At 47.9% G+C, this 11,399-nt stretch overlaps 1 protein-coding gene across 16 annotated transcripts in view; it reads left to right on the forward strand.

Moving 5' to 3' along the window:
* LOC134516735 (epigen) overlaps positions 1-10,374 on the forward strand; it is a 66,893-nt gene extending 56,519 nt beyond the window's left edge. For 7 of the 16 annotated variants that reach the window (XM_063337259.1, XM_063337257.1, XM_063337264.1 and 4 more), the window contains 3 exons: positions 2,905-2,968; positions 7,897-7,986; positions 10,314-10,368. The gene's annotated coding sequence lies outside the window, so the exon portion shown is untranslated. Of the gene's footprint in view, positions 1-1,576; positions 1,761-2,904; positions 2,969-6,098; positions 6,206-7,896; positions 7,987-8,961; positions 9,181-10,313 lie in introns of all 16 variants that reach the window. The other 9 variants (XM_063337261.1, XM_063337262.1, XM_063337263.1 and 6 more) reach the window with 7 other exon arrangements.
* Positions 10,375-11,399: the final 1,025 nt, after the last annotated feature.

The raw sequence follows: 11,399 nt of genomic DNA on the forward strand, positions 1-11,399 counted from the left end.
AGTGATGGGTTAGAGGTGTGAAAAACAGGCCCAACATTTCCCACTTGTGGTGGCAGCGGGAATGACACCAGAGGAGTCTGGGCCCCCACATGGGTACCGCCGAGGCAGCTCTTGCAGCCGGAGCAAAGGCTGCTCTCAGTGGCTCAGAGTATGTCAGGAGCGGTCCCTCCTACCCTCCGGTTCCTTTCACCCGAGTGACTGGCAAAGGAGGAGAGGAGAAGAAAACGGGGTCCTGTCTGAGAAGGTTTTGGTGACGCCAACCCCGCTGAGGTTATTCTGGGAATCAGACTGAAATGAGACATGTTCTGGTTTTTTCTTGCTTGTGACACAGCTTATGACTCATGTCCTTTTTACCAAAGTCTGGGGGAAGCGTGTGTGCAGGGGGGAGGAGAGGCAGAACGGGAAGGGCATGAAACGTAGGAAAGCTTATCTCGATGTCCCTGGAGTTTTGCGCAGGATGAACAAGACATGCAAGTCCAGTGCCTTTTTCTGGTATATACCGAGGACTGTTGGGAAGAAAAATCACCGCAAGACCACCAGATGCCAGTGTGTATTTTGGGCCAGGCAATCTTGGCCTTGTGCGCTACCATTCTGCCCAGTTGCTGTTCAGGATTGTAGTCAGACAAAGCAGCAAATGAGGGTGATGGCTGGAGGGCATTGGAACTGGGAGGTGGGAGAGGATGGAGATGTGCTGGTGACAGAGAAGACGTGGCTGGGAGATGGGCTGTGCAGCATCCAACTGGGAGCAAGGGGAAGAGAAAGGCTGGGTTTTAGAGTGGGCCCAGCTAGCAGCCAGCGAGGATATGCCGCTAGAGGAATAGGACTGCTTTGTGCAAGGAGAGCCTGCAAGGCAAGGGGAATGCAATGCAGCCACAATTCAGGGACAGAGACGTAGCTAAGGGTCTGTCGTGGCCAGGCCAGGGTAGTAAGCTGTGCCCTCTTTACCTTCAGAACTATCTTCAGCAAGGACAGTAACTTGGACTGGCTCGGACAGACAGCTTTTACTGCAGTGCACGGCTTGTCTGAGTATCTCTGTGTGGGAGATAGCATCTTGGATGGGAGCCTGTATATGTTTTCTGGTCAAGGGTACATCAGAGATAGGGATGTGGGTGCTGGGGGACACCAGCTTGACTCAGAGAAGCACTAAAGTCTATGGGGACAGTGTTAGGATTTGTGTAATGTCCAGACCTCAGGGGTTTGGTAAGAAATAGCTGTTAACTTCAAAGGGCACCAGGTAGCTGCAGCAAGATTTCTTTTAGGTGCAACGTGTTTGGAGACAGCAACAATATGCATACTTCGAGGACTCCCTCACCTGCCCAAATAGTATTTAAGGTTAGGTCAACTATTATTTCTTGAATGCTTTACTAGCATCTGACTTTATGCTAGCACAGTTGTAGCCTGGAGTTATCATTCTTTAAGGCACTTGTTTTGGATCTAAGGACATACTGTCACGCTGCTTTGTATCACTGCTCCCAGTAGTGGGTTATTCCCATATGGATTAGGAGTGACACAGCCTGGTACTTCTATTTCTCCTGTGCCAAGGGTTCTTATTGTTGTTCTTCTGTTACCTTCCAAGCTGGAGCTTCCCTCTGCGTGAAGGCAACTCCGCTATCCCCCGGAGCTAGCTACCTGGTCAGTTAAATATGTGCCCACCGGGGTAGCTGTACATTGCTTTTAATACAGGATTTAGCTGAGAAGGAAATTTCGGCCTCTCTCTAACTCCGCTGAGAGTCCTGAGGTGGACTGCTAAAACATGAGAGGTTAGTCTTATGACTTCTTTTTGAAAGATATTTTTAGACTTACTGCAGAAAATTTGCAGGATTATGGACAGGTATCTAATTATTGACCATGAAAACACCCTATTTCACAACGCCAAAGGAATTCCCAAGAGAATTTTAGATTTTTCTGTGAGCGTGTGTCTGTGTGTACATGTGTATGTCACTGTCTTTGTTCAGCTGGAGTGGAAGTTTATATGAAAGGGAAAAAAAAACCCTGCCTCTAGGTAAGATGCAGCAACAAATCTTCTGCGCTAACAACAAATCAGTTGAAAGAGGCCTGGGAGTCCTGGTGGACAACAGGATGACCATGAGCCAGCAATGTGCCCTGGTTGCCAAAAAGGCCAATGGCATCCTGTGCTGCATCAAGAAGAGTGTGGCCAGCAGGTCGAAGGAGGTCATCCTCCCCCTCTACTCTGCCTTGGTGAGGCTGCACTTGGAGTACTGTGTCCAGTTCTGGGCTCCCCGGTTCAAGAATCATAGAATCTTCGTGGTTGGAAAGGACCTTTGAGATCATCGAGTCCAACCAAACAACCTACAATCTCAGAAGGACAGGGAACTGCTGGAGAGGGTGCAGCAAAGAGCTACCAAGATGCTGAGGGGACTGGAACACCTCTCTTATGAAGCAAGGCTGAGGGATTTGGGTCTCTTCAGTCTGGAAAAAAGACGGCTGAGGGGGGATCTTATCAACACTTATAAATACTGAAAGGGTGGGTGTCAGGAGGATGGGGCCAGGCTCTTTTCAGTGGTGCCTGGGGACAGGACAAGAGGTAACAGGCACAAACTTGAGCATAGGAAGTTCCACCTAAACACGAGGAGGGACTTCTTTCCTGTGAGGGTGGCAGAGCCCTGGCACAGGCTGCCCAGAGAGGTGGTGGAGTCTCCAACTCTGGAGACATTCCAAACCCGCCTGGACGCGTTCCTGCTCTGGGTGACCCTGCTCTGGCAGGGGGTTGGACTAGATGATCTCCAGAGGTCCCTTCCAACCCTATGATTCCATGATTCTATGAACAAGAATTCAGAGCAGTGTAATTCCCTTGCTTTCTCTACTTGAATGAGAACACAGCATAAGCCTATGGAAAATGACGACAACAATAATGTATTATTTCTTTAATTTATATTTCCCAAGCAAATGCTCCGAAGATGTATCAACTCCACAAACAATTTGTAGGAGTCGTGAAGTGGAAGCATCGGTACGTACGATTAGAGGCAATTGTTGTGGTCACTTACAGTTGTGCAATGTTTCCAGTGAAGTTTTGGTAGAGAGACACTTACGGCGGGTGGGCATGTATCAAACTAACTGGTCTATTGTGAGCTTGCAAATACAGCTGAGGGATTTCCAACAGGATATTTACAAATTGTTAATGTCCTGTTTATGAAAACCGTGTAAACAATCGAAGGCCATTGCCCAAAGGCTCCGATGTTATTTAGATCTACGTAAAAGACAATTCCAATATTTGCAATGCAGTCGGCAACTCTGATGATATGTGACATGGTAATCAAAGTTGTCCCAATGTAATCAAATGCATGCAGCAGTGCGCAGCGCGTTGCATAAGAATGCTTTAGGAGAGAGGGGAAAGAGACTTTAGTATAGAAACCTCTTTTTTAGTTTAGTTAACCTATGTGCCCTTTAAAGTGGTTGATTTGGAAAGATGGGTAATTAGCTTTGCTTACAGCAGATCCTTCCTGGAAATCTCTCTCCTGCTTCACAAAAGGGAATGTTACAAGAACAAAACAGGGGGAAAGGTTGAGAAGCAGGGATGGAGGCAAAAGAGCGAGGCCATGTTCTGCACGGGCTCTCGCATCTGGCACATTTCACCCCAACCAGGCCATCTTCTGTGCTAACTCAATGGTCTGGTTTGGCTGATATGGGCCTGCTTGTGTGCTTGGTTTGGGCAGGGTAGGTTAATCTGGGCGTGGAGCTGGAACATGAGTGTGTTATGTATGAAGGGGTGACCTCTGCTGTAGGCATGCTGCAAGTCAGTGGCCAAAGGTGTCTCATCCTGAGCATCTAATGTGCAGGTTCTATTCGGACTCTTACAAAAAAGTCGTTTTCAGGGATGCCTGTTTTCTTTGAAAGTCCTGTGGAGGGACTGTTGTTATTGAGGAGTTTGACTAGATTGAAAGACCTACCTTGTGTTTGCCAGCTTTGGCTAATTGACCCTTATCCATAGTGCTTTCTTTTCCTTTCTTTCATGTATAAAGGACAAAGACCCCAACTGCAGGAGCATTCATCCAAGAACTGCCAGCCCTAGCTTAGTGCTGTTCTTAGTTTAATAACTGACACCAATCTAATTAAGCCCGGCCGTAGCCTTTGTCCTGTCCCACTTGATTTACACGCATGCGCTCTGAGTGTCATAAAGGAAATCTCATGCATCTCTTAAATAACATCAAGCTGCAGGAAAAAGGACGAAGGGGTGGATGTGTAGATACTATGCAGAGGTGTTATCCATGGAAGTGTCACGGTCAGCCGACTGGATGCTGACACCTCTCCCCCAGGACATCCAGGTGCAGATCGCACTCCTCGTTCCATCTCCCATGCACACAGCAGGCGACCAGCACCCTCCATACCCATGGGTGGAGAGGTAGCGACGAGTTCACGGGGGAGTGCGTCTAGGCCTTTGCCTCCCCTTGGCCCTCAAGCAAACCCGCAACTCTGTGCTGAGAGAGCAGAGGAACATGCAGGGTCTGAACACGTTTTATTTTGCTTTTTAGTCAGGGAGGAATGTAGGCTGCACTCCTGAGACGGGTTGGGGAGCAAGCAGCTCTGACCAGAAAACTGGGGTCTTGTCTCCTTCCCCGGTGGCTGATAGCAGCCAGACCTGCATATGTGGGAGGAAAAATCAGCGTTGCAGGCAGATGGTTACCACCTGTACTGGAGCTATCGCTGTCCTTCTCAGCCCCAGAGCGGCCTACAGTCTTTCCCTGGGGCTCCCCATTTGTACCCAGTCTGTGGCTAAGCTGGCTAATCCATGTCTTCAGCCTGTGACCTAGCGACAGTGTCTAGGGAGGCTTGGATACCTGAGGTGACGTTCAGACCATGGATGGGAGGAGAAGGTGACTGGAAGATGATTTCACATAGTCTGGGTCATCCCCAAACCAAACCCCAGAGGTTTCTGCGTACCATGTGACTCACGGTTGGCTCTCAGGGGTTGGTGGTACTAAATTCACCAGAGATCAAAGAACATGGAGTTTTATAGCAGGCTGGGCCCACACAGGGAAAAAACAGAATGGGAACGTCTTGTTGAGTGGTGCAACCCCAAAGTATTCCCCATCGGCTGCTTTCCCTTCTAGCCGCATCTCAGCAGAGAGCAAGATACGAACAGGCCGGCTCCAAGCTGATGCGAGCCAGGGGGAGCGCGGTGGCTTTTTTTAGCTGGAGTTGTAGGAGAGCTTCATGGTGGACCACAGTGTCCTAGTTTGAAATATGAGTGTGGTGATGAATTGGGCAGCCGTGTTTATAGGTTCCCTGGGGCAGGCTGTCTCATCACCTTTGCATGACAACAGCCAGCACAATAAAGGCCTGATCCTGAGAGCCTTTTTTTTTTTTTTTTTGGTCGCTTCAGTAATAGTAATGATTACCAGTAATTATCAGAACAGTAATGGGAGTGTCCCATAATGCCAGTGGATGGGGGATTTCCACTAAGTGCATCTGCTCCCATGCCTAGCGCTAGTTACAGGCCAAACAAATACACTGTGGACCTGTGCCTCTTTCCTAGATTTGGTTTCTGGAACATATGCTGGCTAAGCTGGTTTCAGGTGAATTGCTGTTTACTCCATCATCCCTAATGACACATTCCTCGTGGAGGGTGCTCCAGCTCCCCGTGCGCATGGCTGGCGTGCAGGTGACAGTCACCGCTGAGTTGCAGTCAAAATGTGGAGTCTGCGGATGGGTGAAGTCCCAGTGGCAGTGCAGGGCCTGGAGCACAGGGCGAGTCACAGCCCGGTGCTGCTGCTTCCGATTCAGCAGGCCAAGCACAGGAACTCTGAGGCTGGGAAATAGCCATCAAGTCACCCTTTTCTCTGCCCTTGCCTTGCTTTTATCTCCTCACCCCCTGTGGCAGTGAAAAGGGTGAAATACACTTGCCAAAGAGATTGAAGCCACTGTGGCTGAGGCCTGCGTAACGGCTCAGCTGATTGCCAAGGTTCCCAAATGGAGCAGGGGGGAGGCAGGGGGCTCTGCTGATCACCTGCGTTGGTCATGTATTGTTTTGGCTTTAGCGCAGGCCTTAGAGTCTAGCCCTGCTCCAGCCCAAGGCAGGTCTTTCCTTCCCTGTGACACTGGCACTCGTATGCAGAGTGTATTCCTCTTGTCTTCCCCAGGCTAGCACCAGCTGTCCAGATGGAGGACAGGGTAAGGGGGATGGAAGGTAGCGGTGGAGAGCCCATAGCTGGGGCTGAGTGCTGTGGTGAAAGCCTGACGGGAGCCGGTGAGTGCCTGTTGAGTCACATCAATCCCCACGGTGGTGGTTCTTGGTGTTGTTTCACTGGCCGACATGGATGTTGCTCTCACGGCGGAGCTATCGAGCGGATGTGCCACATGGTCAGCCACCAGGAACAAGCTTTCACATAACGATTTCAGTTATATTCGCCACTGGTCAGGGGTCTAAATGCTGCACCCGTGTGTACGGACGGTGAACCATCAGAGAGAGCAGTCTTCCTATTTACATGTATTGTATCTCACAGTGATGAACATTCGTCTTCCGGGAGAATGAAAAATACTGTGGAACAGGACTTTATGTACTTGAAAGAGGTGCTGATGGACACAACAACACACAAAACCGATGGGAAAGGGGCTGGTGTTCTTTGCCCAGCTTGCCTGCAACCTGCTGTGTGCTCTGGGGAGAACCACTTTCCTTCCACCTTGGTCCTTCTCATATGCTTAACAAGTCACTTGGAGCAAGGAGAAACAGTTACTAGATAGATGGGCAGTGATATGGGTGGGACTTGGTTTGATAACACCCTGTACAAGGGTACAAATAAAATGCTTGCACAGATTGGTTTAGCAGTGAGTAGAAGCAGAAGCCGTGAAAAGACTCCACAAGTGAAAAAACCTACAAACCCCTTGGAGGCTAAGAAATCACTGAGCATGGAGCACTGAGCTGTAATTAGGGAAGGGAAAACACCAGCTGAGCATTATGAAGTTCTTCCTGCCAGTGAGATGTGTTGAGCCATTCAGGAGTTGCCCAGGGGAGAGTAATGGAAATGTCGTACAAGCCAGAAGAATGAAGGTTTAAAAATTGCCCTGTAGGGAGCAATCCAGCATGGACTGGCAGATCTGCTGCCTTTTCATCTCCATCTTCTGAAACACGTTGAGATGGATGGGAATTAGCTGTTTGGGTTTTTTTTCTTTCTTTTTATCAATTGCTAGTTAATGCTGACCCGGGAAGTTGGCTAAGAAATCAGCGAATTTGGGGGGTTGTTTTTGGTTTTGTTTTATTTTTTGTTTTTTTTTTTTTTTTTAAACAGCAGAACATCTGTGTTGTGCAGTAGCTTTGACCTCACCCTGCATTAACAGGAAGAGGCATCAGCCACTTTCGGCCTTGGGGGCAGCATTTTCAACTCTCATAGTTTATAGGAAAGCTTGGTTGTTTAAGAACATTTGACCTAATTCATCCCTCACATACATGGCAGATTTGAAACTGACCTTTAGATGGACTAAGTTTGGCTCAGGGTTTTTCCTTACTCCCATTTCCTCCAGACTGCCTCATCTATGTATCCCACTTTAATCTATTCCCTTCTTAGGGCATTTGTGCTCACATGTGAGCCCCCTGCTTTTTACCACTTACGATTTTCACACTTAGTATTAATTTTCTGTAGTTCAAATGAAAATGCCGCATTCAAGTGAGCTGCACTCCAGTTAACCGTCTGATCTTTTGAGAGTGTTTTTTGAGGATCTCTTATGTTGTGCAGGGAAAGCTTGCTGGATATAAAAATTTGTCTTAACACACATAATGATGGTTGTACTCATACTGTTTTCAAAAATGCTGGCCTATTTTCACAAGAATTTATGAAAATGCTAGGTTTTCTTACTCTGTGTGTGTAAGAGTGCAAGGCTAGGAATGATTTTCTTCCAGTTTCAAGAATGCTTACTAATAAAATATATTGGTTTTGCAAATAGGTCTGACTCTCGACAGACAAAAACAATGCAGATCATCCCCACAACGGCAATGCATAAAACTGGATGCAAGTCCAACAGAGAGCAGCTAGAGTAAGTAGTATAGTCACTTGCTGTGTATGGTTTTAGATATGTAAAAACATATACATAAAGCAGTAGTTCCTTGCTATGAACATGTGTATTCTACAGCAAATCACCATGAGGAAAAGTATTTTCAAGCACAGAAAAATGTACGTTTCACCTATATTTTTTTCGCTCTAAGTTGAAAAGGGTATGTTGTTCATCGAAAATCCTCTGTGTCATCAATGACACATAAACTCATAGACAAAGCTCAATCCATACCCTTGAAATAATCACTGCTATGAATCTGCTGCTCTGTCCAAAAAAAAAAAAAAAAAGAGATGAATACCTGTGACGTTGAAAGAAGATTAAGCATAACACGGACTTCATCGAATCATAAGATGGCTTGGGTGGGAAGGGACCTTAAAGACTGTCTAGTTCTTACCTGCCTGCCCTGGGCAGGGACACCTCCCACCAGCTCAGGTTGCTCCAAGCCCCATCCAGCCTGGCCTTGAACCCCTTCAGGGATGGGGCAGCCACAGCTTCTCTGGGCAACCTGGGCCAGGGGCTCACCACCCTCACAGCAAAGAATTTCTTCCTAATATCCAATCTGTATCTACCCTTCTTCAGTTTAAAGCCATTAGCCCTCGTCCTATCACTACATGCCTTTGTAAAAAGTCCCTCTCCAGCTTTCTTGTAGGCCGCCTTTAGGTACTGGAAGGCTCCTCTGTCACTTGGAGAAGGACATTATCACCAATGCATTCCAGAAACCTCCTGAATTGCTTATGTCCTGCTGTGTTGTCCCTCCAACAGATATTGGGGTGGTTGAAGTCCCCCATGAGGACCAGGGCTTGTAAACGTGAGACTGCTCCTGTCTATAGAGGGCCTCATCTGCTCGGTCTTCCTGGTCGGATGGCCTGTGCAGACACCCACCGTAATGTCACCTGTCCCTGCCCTCCCTTTAATACTAACCTATAAGCGCTCAGTCAGCTCCTCGTCCATCCCCAGGTGGAGCTCCATGCACTCCAGCTGGTCACTGACATGGAGGGCAACACCCCCTCGTCCTGTTGTGCCTGTCCTTCCTAAAGAGCCTGTGTCCTTCCAGTCGGACGCTCCAGTCGCAGGAGCCATCCCACTTGAGCTCAGCTTGAGTTGAGCCTATGGACTTTGTAAATAGCGGTTTTCTTTAAAGATGGTGATTAAGCCATTGCAAGGTAATAAAAGCAAGTAAGTCTTTTGCACAAGGTCTTAAGGTATTTCCTCCTATACTTGTTACACTTTGTAAAGAAGATGATCCTGAAATGTCAAAGCATTCTGGGGGCTACTCGCTGGTCTGATGCCAAGTGCCATGAATCCATCATTGGCTTGACTTGGGTGTGACAGTTCACCCCAGCTGAAATTGAGGCCACCAGCCGAAATGTGCCCGGGATGCCGTGTTGCCCAATCAGTGCCACCTCTCGGCATTGTACAGGCATGTCGCTCCGTACGCAGGTCTGTGGGATGCGATGAATCTGCCTTAGAGTCAACCTACGGGTGCGGGGAGGCACTGCTCGGGGTGAACAGCCTCTTGGAAAATTGGCTCTTAAGGTGTGTATCGGCATTATTGAAAGAGGCGGCCTCCGCGTGGAAGAGAGGATGGTGAAAGCCTCCAGCAGGGATGCGGGATCACATACCGTGAGACAAAGGACATTGCAGAAAGATGAAATGAAGACGCCTGTATGATACTTGTTTTCCATACATTCAAATCTGAAAGAGGAAATTCCAATGAATTGCTCCAATTGTGTCAGTTACTTGGTATCTGGATACCGGTACAAGACTATAATTAAATGCTCTCTTTCAGAGGATAAATCATGCAGGAATTTAAGGGTGAAATTAATTATAAAGTGGAAGTTCTGCAGTGATGGTGCTTTTTAAGGCATCTGTGTGCCCACACACAGAAATGCTTTACTAATCGTTGCAGTTTCTTCCTTTACCCATTATGATCCCTGAAAGACCAGACAATAAAATCCTTAATAAGGGGGATCAGCCCCAACTAAAGAAGCAACGAAAAGAGTCGTGTGGCATCAAAAAAAGCTACCATCTGCTAATCTTAAAGTGGTGTACTGATTGTATGGGGGGAAGCCATGACCCTAATGCTTGAGGGGGGAAAAAGGCGACTTAGAGAAAGATTCCGGCTTTAACATGTCCCACTTACCTGTGGAGGATGAACTAAATATATAAATGGTATAAATAATAATATAAATGCTACTTTTGCACTGATCTTTATTACGTGTATCTTGCTAACTCTCATACCATTTGGATAATTAATAGATGTTGCTGATACACAATTTTAGTAACATATCTCCTTTTTTTCACTTCAGGTTCTCCACACATCTGTAGACCTAAGAAAATGCTCTCAAAACAAGGAGGAGTATGATTTGTAAGTACCAGATCTATTCCATCTCCCTGAATGAATGTGTTTGTTCCCTATAATTGCAGTCTGAACGCGGAGGGTGTAGTGTATCGTATTCTGCAGTATCTTCTACAATTAACTCTCTTGTATCAATAACCACTTAGAAAATGGAGAAACTATGGATACTTGAGTCATCAGCTGCTGAACTGCACCTCACTATCAGTACTCGGATTCCTTACTGTGAGATAGGCTTATCGGTTCTGCAGTAATTGGGTATCACCTTGCCTTTTTTGACAATGGAAGGTGGTAAGGCAGAGGAAGAAGGTTTTTTGCTTTAAAAGGAAAATAAATAACCACCATTGCTGAGCAGCTTGTTTAGATAAAAGCACACTTCATGTTTCAGGAAGACGTGTACAGTAGGGATCTTGGTGTGGTGTATCCCACAGCTATCCGATGATGGGATGTGAGTGCCGGACGAGGCCTCATCTAACTGGGAACAGAGCGCGTGGGCTCCGACAAGATGCTTGAAAGGAAATGTTTTAAAAGTAGCCATATTTAGTCAACTGGTGTCTAAGTAACTGAAAGATACATTGCTGCCAGGAACTGCCCGTGCCACCGGGCTGCGAGGAGGCCAAGGGCTGGAGGGGCAATGCGGGGTGAGCACCCACGGACCTAGAGACCGTGGTGGCCGGGTCTGGGTGCTGGTGAGGTATTGGCATTCCTGTGGCCTGTGCTGTAACTTAATGGACCATTTCTGCCCCCAGCTCCCTGGCAGCAGCACGTGTGCGCCGAGGGTCATTCCAGAAATGCCAGGAGGTGGGAGGTTAGGGAACGCAGCCGGTTTCTGGCTGCCTGCCCTGAGGTGTTTTCCAAACCTTGGTTTATGCATGGGCAGCGTTCATGGCAGGGCAATGGTCCTCCCTGTGCAGGCAGAGCCCCCCCGGGCAGCGGTCGGCTCCGGGTCCACGCTTGCACCGGCAGAGAATCACACCGTTACGCCTCGCACGGAGGAACGGGGGGCACGCAGAAGGCAGCGTGGTGGTCAGCCGCGGGC

The sequence above is a fragment of the Chroicocephalus ridibundus genome, chromosome 5 (genome assembly GCF_963924245.1).
Source record: "Chroicocephalus ridibundus chromosome 5, bChrRid1.1, whole genome shotgun sequence".
NCBI classification, from domain to species: domain Eukaryota; kingdom Metazoa; phylum Chordata; class Aves; order Charadriiformes; family Laridae; genus Chroicocephalus; species Chroicocephalus ridibundus.